The sequence below is a fragment of the Alligator mississippiensis genome, chromosome 2 (genome assembly GCF_030867095.1).
Source record: "Alligator mississippiensis isolate rAllMis1 chromosome 2, rAllMis1, whole genome shotgun sequence".
Classification (NCBI taxonomy): domain Eukaryota; kingdom Metazoa; phylum Chordata; order Crocodylia; family Alligatoridae; genus Alligator; species Alligator mississippiensis.
Window position 1 is genome coordinate 114,232,783 of NC_081825.1, and position 9,912 is coordinate 114,242,694.

General features: G+C 47.4%; 1 protein-coding gene across 3 annotated transcripts in view; it reads right to left on the reverse strand.

Moving 5' to 3' along the window:
* ABHD18 (abhydrolase domain containing 18) overlaps positions 1-9,838 on the reverse strand; it is a 47,245-nt gene extending 37,407 nt beyond the window's left edge. For 2 of the 3 annotated variants that reach the window (XM_059722075.1, XM_059722074.1), the window contains exon 1: positions 9,721-9,838. The gene's annotated coding sequence lies outside the window, so the exon portion shown is untranslated. The remainder of the gene's footprint in view (positions 1-9,720) is intronic. The other variant, XM_059722073.1, reaches the window with a different exon arrangement.
* Positions 9,839-9,912: the final 74 nt, after the last annotated feature.

The following is a 9,912-nucleotide window of genomic DNA, read 5'->3' on the forward strand; positions in this document are numbered from 1 at the left end:
ATCTGTTCATTTTACTTCAGGTATCGCAGAAGTCAGTGCAAGGTGTACATGGAGAGCCATCAGAACAACACACAGTTTAGATTAATAATTTTCCGTTACGCCTGGGCTAAGAACCTACTTTAGCTCACCAACACAAATGTATTCAGAATCCAGGAGATTTTCTCCTTATCCAGAGAAAGAAGAGATACCAACAGATTTGCTACAAGTGAAGAAAAAAAAGAGATTCACACCATAAATGACAAGCTATCACTAATTCTATGACTGGAATGTGAGGCAACATGGATATCCACCAAGTTGCACAAATACATTTTCATAAAAGAAACATAGTTGGTAAATTAGATGTCACCACTAGAGGCTCATCTTTTAATAGGCTGAGATTTGGTGAAATTTAGCTACAGTGAATCAGTAGAACTGCTCTGAACCCATCTGATTGTGATAACACACATTAGAAGAGGACTAAAACAAGGCAGTAGGTCCATGTTACTTTTATTAGTTCATAGTGTTTGGGACACTAGTCATGAACTAGAAATCTACCCTGCACAACACTGTACAAACACAGAATAAAGTGATAGCCTCTGCCAAACAACTTACACAAGAAACAAAATGCATGGATTCAGACAGCCAGGGGAATGGATGGAAACAGTGAAGAAATATTGGCCAATATAAAGGGCAGTAGCCTTGAACATGAGCTACCTTACCACTGGTTAAGGTTCCTGTAACCATCACAATACAGGTTTCCCTTGCTTTATGCCGTACATGAGTTCCTGGAAAACGGCGCACAAATCAAACCCACATAAAGGGAACCCACTTTACAATGTAACACACAGGGATACGTTCCAAGGCTGACTGTACTGACCCCCAGACTCATTTCTACCACTTTTACAAGACAATTTTGGTACTCGCCAACTACAGACAGTACACACAAACACACGGCACTGTCATAATGGGGATGGCAACTACAGAAACGCATGTCGCAGACGATGAGCGAGGAGCACAGATCCACACAGGAGACTGTATTTTGGTGCATGTCACTCCCATAATGCACCACACAAAGCAGCTGACTATGGGTTTCCACCACATCAGTCGCATAAGAGAGAATTTACCTCGCATATAACGAATTTTGGTATTAAAAGGGTCATCTCATAAGAGAAAATTTGCACTTACAGAACTCACATAAAAGCAAGGGAAACCTGTAGAGAAGATTCTTAATGAATGATGGAAAAGATGATGAGATTAAGTTTTGCTGTGTTGAGGGGGACTTCCATTCAATTATATGGGGCAGAATGAGAGAAAGCAAGGTACTGAAAAGTATAACAAGTAGCAGATGAAGGTTGACACACCAAAACAATCTTCTGGACAACTGAAGCATGTTTAAATACAAATTAAGAATATAACTCTCTCAATGCCCATTAACTATTTGAAGTCAAAAGGTAGACAGTAGGAATACAAGATTCTTACTAGAAAAGTTCAAGAAAGAGAGCAACAGGAATGATTCAGTCTGGAAAATATGACCTATACAGCAAGACACTGAAAAGATAAACAGGTCTTAAATAAGGATAGGTTACAATTTGATCATAAAAACAAATGTGATCATAAAGGATTGGTATTTATGATCTAATTGAAACCTAAGTAAGGAAGACATTGCTGATACTAAGAAAGCACAAAAGGACATAATGGAACCAACAGATGGAAGCTGAAACTAGCCAAATCTCTGCTGAAAATAAAACACAAGATTGAAGAGCAAAGGTAGCTGGACATCTGCACAACTTGCTTCAAGTTGTAGCAGATTCTCCATTACTAGCAGTCTAGTACTTTAGCTAAAGATATATTACACGTCAAACTGAACTTTGGGTTTGATGCAGAAATTACCAGGTGAGATTCTCTGGCCTGCATGATGATCGTTGAGTCTGACCTCCTGTATGACGGTCCCTTTTGGTTTTAAAACCCATGAGCTTACTCTAAGATATGAAGAAAAACTTCCAGTTTAAAGAGGACAGAAGAAGTGACTGATGAAGAACAACTGATTGACAAAAACCTTCATCAAAAGCAACGTTTAGAGTAGAACAACATTTTCAAAGAGGGAGGAGGTGTAACCTTTTTGGCAGGTGTGCCACAAATTAGCCTGGCATCCTCCCTGAATACCACTCCAATCCCTTTCCCCCTCCCTATACCTGATCTAATACTCTATTTTCTGCTCCCTGCCAAAGCTCCAGCTCTTCTTTCTGCCTTTGCTCCCTGCCTAATTTGATGCTCTGCTTTCTGTCCTTGACTTATCTGCCACTGCAGTACCCATCCTTTCCTTAGTCTGCCATGCCACAGATTGGCTACCCCTGCTTTAAAATATTTCTCATGCATTTTAAAATGACTGAAGTTATCTAATACTTAAAAATTTAATTCAGTCAAATGTTCTGAACAGAGCTGGTGAAGGGAAAGCCTATGTTCACAAAGGACACTACTACAAAACACTATGGGGATGTAAAAATTACAGCTTTAATAATATTTTCTACTCATAGGGCACGTCCAGACGATCACGCACATGCCCCTTGCCCCGTCTCAAACCCCTTTGACAAAAAAAAAAAAAAAAGTGTTATCCAGGGGTCTAAAAACAAACAAACAAACGGAGTTTAAAAAAAGCGGGCCAGGGCACAGTCACAGACCATGTCCTGAGGCAATGGCAACTGGGTCCTCCACAGAGACTCTCTGCCTGCCCCTTCCCCCAGCCCTGCCCCCCACCTGCCCCCAAGCCCCCCGATCCCTCCCATACCCAGCCCCATCTCCCACCTGCCCCCCCACCCCCAAGGCCCCTGATCCCTGCCACATCTGGCTCCCCCCCTCTGCCTGCCCCCCCCCAGCCTCCCAAGCCCCCTGAATCCCTACCCAGCCCCCCTCTGGAGGCCCCCAATCCCTGCCCCCTACCCCACCATCCCCACAGAAAAAAAATCAAACAAATAAAAAAACCCCAGCATTTACCGGCAGTCCAGCTGCCATCAGGGTCGCTGGGGCCCCACCTGCACAGCACAAGGCACAGGGACAGCCCCAGCCTGGGCCCTCTTGCCCCCTGCTGCCCGGGGGGAGGGGGAGGATCAGTCAGGAGGCCCCAGAGCCCCCACAGCCCCTGCTACTAAGATAAGTAGAGGCTTTTTTTTAATTCCATTTTTGTTGGTTTGTTTTTAAAGTGACGGTGCCTGGGGTTGGGGGCGGGGCAGCCACAGGAGCCTAGCAGTGTAAGTGGGGGTGGGGCTGGGTGAGGTCGCCATTGGGGGGCTGCAGCAGCTGGCAGGGGATGGGGCCAGGTGAGACAGCAATCAGGGGACTAGGGTGGGATATGTGGGCCTTGCAGGGGGTGGTGGTAGCCCCTGTTAGGGGGGCCATAGCGCCAGTTTGGGGGCAACAAAATATATATTCATGAAACATGTATTTAGAGTTCCCTTTATTATTATGATAGAGATGCTGGTCAGCTTTCACATTGCTTTAACACTGTAGATATATCAATAAAACATTGTCCAACTGATTGCTGTCTCACTCTCTCTCCCTCTCTTTATAGTGGTCTTTTGTTTTACTTGTGGAGAACATGGATTTGGGGGTATTTTACAGAGTGACTTTGGGATTTTTTTTTTAAATCAGGGATTTTTCAGTTTTCCAATAGGGAACACCAGAATTCCTGCTATGGAAGCCAGTGGCAGGACCATGCCTGCTGAGAGCTGGCACCTTGGACCCAGCTGGCTATGGCTGGCCTCCTGGTCAAATGGGGCCAGGAGGACATGCTTTGATAGTTAAAAGCAGGCCACCACACCCAGAACATCTTCCGGGCAATAGCTGCCCAGATGGCCGGGCAGCAGGCACATGTGGCAGTAGTGCCACACAGAGGCCAACTCTGCAGCCACAGCCCACTGGCAGCTGGCCCAGAGGGGAAGATCCCTCTACTGGCTGTGCAGGTCCCATCCAGGTCTGGCAGGTGCGCAGCAGGTCACAGCCAGGCAGCAACCCCCACTGCCAGACTGCTGCAGTGGGTAAAGGGTGCAAGGAACTGTCAGGGCTGCTTCAGCAGTCCAGCTGGCACAAGGGGTAGTGTCCCCAGGTACCAACTGGCTGGGCCCCAGAAGCTCCTGAGAGCTAACAGCCCTGAGCTACTTGCCAGGGTGGCTTTTTGTACTGATGGGGTCAGTACAGGTGCTGGCCCTGGGCTTTAGCTCCCCCTGGCTGCAGATTCAGGAAGAGCCAGGCAAGGTTATTTTGCCCCAAGTGGCACAATTTGCTCCAAAAAGTGCATGTCTAAGCATGTGCGCCGAGGAAAAAAAGCCCTGGCTTAAATTTGCACAGCTTCTATTTGAGCTGCTGCAAGCGCATGTGCTTGCTTGTGTGGACATGCCTATAAAGGCAATGGCATTTAAGGTAAGTTATAATGAACTATTGCAGGGTTCTTTTAAAGATCTTTCAGTTTGAATCATCCACATATATAGACTAATACTATTCTGCACATTTTTGCTGGTGCATATACTCTTTATATGTGCACATGTGAACTCTTCAGTAAACTAAAACACCAAAAGAAAGCTCATAAGAAGTGGTAACTTAGACAAACAACTAGGGAGGAGTGTAAGAGTATTGTTCAGGCACATAGAAATGAAATCAGGATGGCCAAAGCACAACTGGAGTTGCAGCTAGCAAGGGATGTGAAGGGTAACAAGAAGGGTTTCTAACAGTACATTAGCAACAAGAATAGGGTCAAGGGAAGTGTGTCCCCCTTACTGAATGAGGAGGGAGGAGAGTGGGGAGGTGTCAGCCTAGTAACAGAGGATGTAGACAAGGCTGAAGTCAATGCCTCAATGCCTTTTTCACCTCAGGCTTCACACACAAGGTCAGCTCCCAGACTACTATACCAGGCAGCACAGTTTGGGGAGGACGTGAACAGCTCTCCATGGTGAAAGAACAGGTTAGGGACACCTTAGAAAAGTTAGATGGGTTCAAGTCCATAGGGCCAGACAGGATGCACTGAAGGGTGCTGAGGGAGTTGCCAATATGATTGCAGCCATGATCTTTGAAAACTTGTGGTGTTTAAGAGAGGTCCTGGATGATTAGAAAAGGGAAAGTATAGTGCCCATCTTTAAGAAAGAGGAGGAGGATCCAGGGAACTACAGGCCAGTAAGCATCACCTCAGTTCCTGGAAAACTCACGGAGCAAGTCCTCAAGGAATCTATTTCTAAACACTTGGAGGAGAAAAAAAGGGATTAGGAGCAGTCAGCATGGATTCACCAAGGGCAAGTTGTGCCTGGCCGACCCGACTGCTTTCTAAGATAAGATGACTGACTCTGTGAATGCAGGGTGACCGGTGTGATGCGTCTTGACTTTAGCAAGGCTTTTGATACAATCTCCCACAGCATTCTTGCAAGCAAGTTATCAAGTAAGCAAGCATGCACGGGTTCGATGAACAGAATGTTAAGTGAAGAGAAAACCGGCTGGATCATCAGGCTCAGAGGGCAATAGTCGGTGGCCGGAAGTCTGGTTGGCAGCCAGTATCAAGTGGAGCACCCCAGGAGTTGGTCCTGAGGCCAGTTTTGTTCAATATTTTCATCAACTATCTGCAAGTTTGCAGATGACCTCAAGCAGTATATATGCTGGAGGATAGGGCTAAGATTCAGAGAGATCTCAATGAATTGGAGGATTAGACCAAAAGAAACCTCATGGACAAGAACCTTAACAAGGACAAGTGCAAAGTCCTACACTTAAGACAGAAGAATTCTATGCACTAGTACAAGCTAGGGACCAACTGGCTGGGCAGCAACTCTGCAGAAAATAACTTGCAGGTTAGAGAGACGAATAAGCTGAATATGAGCCAACAGTGTACCCTTGTTGCGAAGGCAGCTAATGGCATACAGGGTGCATTAGTAGGAGCACTGCCAGAGGATCAAGGGAAGTGATTATTCTCCTCTATTTGGCACCGTTGAGGCCACACCTGGAGTCCTATGTCCAAGTTTGGGGCTCCCCACTACAGAAAGAATGTGGACAAATTGAAGGGAGTCCAGTAGAGGGCAATGAAAGGGGGTTCAGAAGCATGACTTCTGTGCAGAGGCTGAGGGAACTGGGCTTATTTAGCCCAGAGAATAGAAGACTGAGGGAGAATTTAATAGCAACCTTCAACTACTTGAAGGGTAGTTCAAAAAAGGTGGAGCTAGACTGTTCTCAGTGGTGGCAGATAACAGAACAATGAATAATGGAGTCAAGGGAAGTTTAGATTAGATATTAGGAAGAATTCTCACTAGGAGGCTACGTAGCAAAACCTGGGAAGAGATTACTCAGAGAGGTTGTGGACTCTCCATCCATGGAGGTTTTTAAGACCCCGGTAGACAAAGCCTTGGCTAGGATGATCTAGTTGGGGATGGTCCTGCTTTGAGCAGGGGGTTGGACTAGATGACCTCCTGAGGTCCCTTCCAACCCAAATTTCCTATAATATACACACATCTGCATAGCACTCACCATATAAAAGGTCAGATGGCAACCCTGAAACAAAGACAACAGAATCCCTTTGTCACCCAGAGCCCCCAGTTTGGACACAAAATGTCATTAATGACCTCCAACCCCTCCTGAAAAAATGATAATCATCCCCAGGCCGACATGGTGGACAAGTCTGTCCTGGCTTACAGACAGGTTTTCAGCCTCAAAAAGCATCTCTTCAGGGAAACTACTCAACTTCTATTCTAACTAGACCTTGTTTCTGTGGCGGTCGAGTGGTAGGCCAGGCTGTGGCCAGTAGCCCGAAATGGCAGGCGGGTACTTTTGACCGATGGAGCGGAATTAGGCATGGATGTGTATTGGTAACAGATAGATTGTTTACTTACACCACGGATGTATGGGCGCAGGCAGAGTTGACTGGCTTAGTTGCAGTTACAAACGTGTTACAAAGACTCTCTTAAACACGCGAGAGAAGTAACCGGCGAAGTTTTCTTAATCGGCTTACTGCGGTACCGGGGTTGAGGTACATCAGGATGGTCGTGTGACGGGGAGTCACTGGTGGGTGATCAGTCCATCAGGTTCACTTTGAGATATGTGCGGAGTTCGCCGGGTTTAATTCCCCTACTCTGAGGTATATGCGGAGTTCTCCGACTTCTCTGAGTTCTCCCAGATGTATATGGAGTGCTCCAACGTGGAGAAATACACAGAGTTCTCTAACATGCGGAAATATCCAGAGTTCTCTACTGTGGGCAGAAACTGATTTACCTTTTATATGACTAACAAGCCAATCGCTAGTCACTAAATATGAATAATTTGGAACCGGCTAATTGTGGTGTGCGTATTTGCATGAAGTTGGCGGGAACTTTTTCTAAAGCTGTACTTTTCCATGACATAGCATATAGTCACTGAGTTCTGGCCCAGCGGAATTTTCCACTGTGACCTACTTTTTTGCTGTGACCCACTTTCTCCCTGTGCCATATGTATCAAACCAAACCAATGGAATTTTCCACTATGGCACAGGCATGCAGACTGATTGACAGCAGAATGTCCCACTATGGATCAAACCAAAGGAATGTTCCACTGTGCCATAGGCATACAACTACTTGGTTCTGACAGTTTCATACCCAGATGCCAGCTGTACCCCCTCATCACCACAGACTGCATCATCACTGGACCAAGTAACAGGGAATGAACATTCAAGGTTCATTCACCTGCTCATCCACCAACATCATCTAAGCCAGGGTTGAGTAATTATTTGGGCTGGGGGGCCACTTAATGAGCTTTTGTAAACTATTAAGGACTGGAGGGGGGAGAGAAAGGAGAACAAGGGAAGGAGGAGTGCAGCCAATTGATACTATCTGGCCTGCAGACCACTGCTGGGAGCCTGAGGAAGGAGCGCTGTGCCCACGCTGCTCTGCTCTGCCACAGCTGTAGCCACAGCTGGACAGGGCAGCATGCAGATTCCTCCACCTTCACCCACCCTCCAGCTTCCTGCTAGCACTTCATAGTTCCAGCACTGCAAAAGCTAGGGCAGGGTATGATGCGGTGTACCAAATAGCCATCCCACTAACCACCATAATGACCTGCTGCCACTGTGCCACACCAGTAAAGTTAGGCGCATGGACTCACCTCCTAGTGGCGCTGCAACACTCGTATGCGCTGCATCACACCCCATCACATACAAGTCCGGCTGTCGGTGGCTGCAGTGCCATGACTGCACAGCCACAGTGCCAACTGGAAGCCAGGCAGAGGAGCATGGATGCAGGAGGGAGGGGAGATGGGCAGGGGGTAAAGCAGTCTGCATGCTGCACAGCCAGGCGTGGCCCACCCCAGCTGCAGAACAGAGCAGTGTGGGGTACAGCCCTCCTTCCTCAGATTTCTGCCAGCAGCTGGAATAGGATCAATTGACAGGCCAGATATGGCCTGTGGACTGTATTTTGCGCACCCCAATCTACGCCATCACATGCTTACAGTGCCGTTCTGCTGTCTACATTGAACAGATGGGACTCTCCAGCCTCAGAGATTTTCACGTATAAAGGTTTCCACTCTCCATCCTTACAGTTTCCACGTGAAAGGACGAATGAATGCAGATACAGTGTCCATACCAAAAGGACACACACAAGCCTATGGCACAACACTTTAACCTCCCTAGACATTACATTGCTGACCTCAGAGTGGTTGCTCTAAGACAAAAAAACTTTAGAAAAACTTGAACATGAAACTACAGAACAAAAAGTCATCCATGAACTGGACTGTATTAAGCATGGTCTAAACTAAGACTAAGGATTCTTATCCCATTACCTGGATTAGGTTTTAATAACCCACTGAGGAACGCAGGGGTTGACTGCTTTGTTTTTCTACCTCTACTCAGCTGAGTCCCTTTCTTATTCCTCCCCCCTTCTCTGCCCCTTGTATTAAAATCCCTGCAGTCCCCTCAGCATCAGAGCAAGTGACACCCTCCTCCCTCTGCTTATCAAGGCTTAGGCTGCATCTCTCCCATGTAGCAGGTCAATAAAGGGGCCAATCTACCCTGCCTCCTGACTGAGCACAGACTAATGTGCTTAAGTACCTCCCTCAGTCACCTCTAGTTTTACCTGGCTCTCGTTACACAATAAACCACGAGAAGATTAAAGTAGAAGGCATGGTAGGTTTACATTTTATAAACTAACTAAAACAGATATATCTATAGATATATAAGTATATACACACACTCACACACATTTATGGTCTACTGTATATATGTGTATGTGTATGTATATATGTGCATATGCCTGAAGACAGGTGTTTGTGCCCAAAAGCTTGCAAAGAACAATTTTTCCAACTATTGAGTTGGTCTAATAAAAGATACCATATTTACCCAAAGAACCTTGTCTACTTATGCAGCATATATGTGTGTGTGTATAAGTTTCAGGTATATAAACCTATACACTTAGACACACATACACACATTCCCAGGCACACGTGCACCCCCACACCTATGTCCATCCACCCATACATCCCCTCCCCCACACACGTACACATACACACGCCTCCCCCCCCCCACACACACACACACACACACACACACACACCCCTGCACGCTTTGGCGGCCTGAAGCTGCCTGTACCAGGCAGGCAGGGACCTTCAGCCGCGATAACCTCGCGCTGCCCGCACGGACCCCCGTGTACCCGCCGGGCTGGGCTGGGCTATGCGAATCTCCCGCGTCCCCCCGCGCCCAGCCAGACCCCGGGGACAAAGCCCCGCCCCTCCCCTCCCCTCCCACAGGCTCCTCACCGCTGGCGCTGCCCCCACCGGCACACATGAGACTGAAGTAGGGCAAAACAACCACGCTCGCGCCCGCGGGACGGGACGGGAAAAAGGCTGAAGGTCGCCTCAAGCCCCGCCCCGCCCCGCCCCGCCCCTGCCCCTGCCCCTCCTTCTCGCGGCGCACGCGCATTGTCTCCCTCCTCCGTATTGCGCATGTGC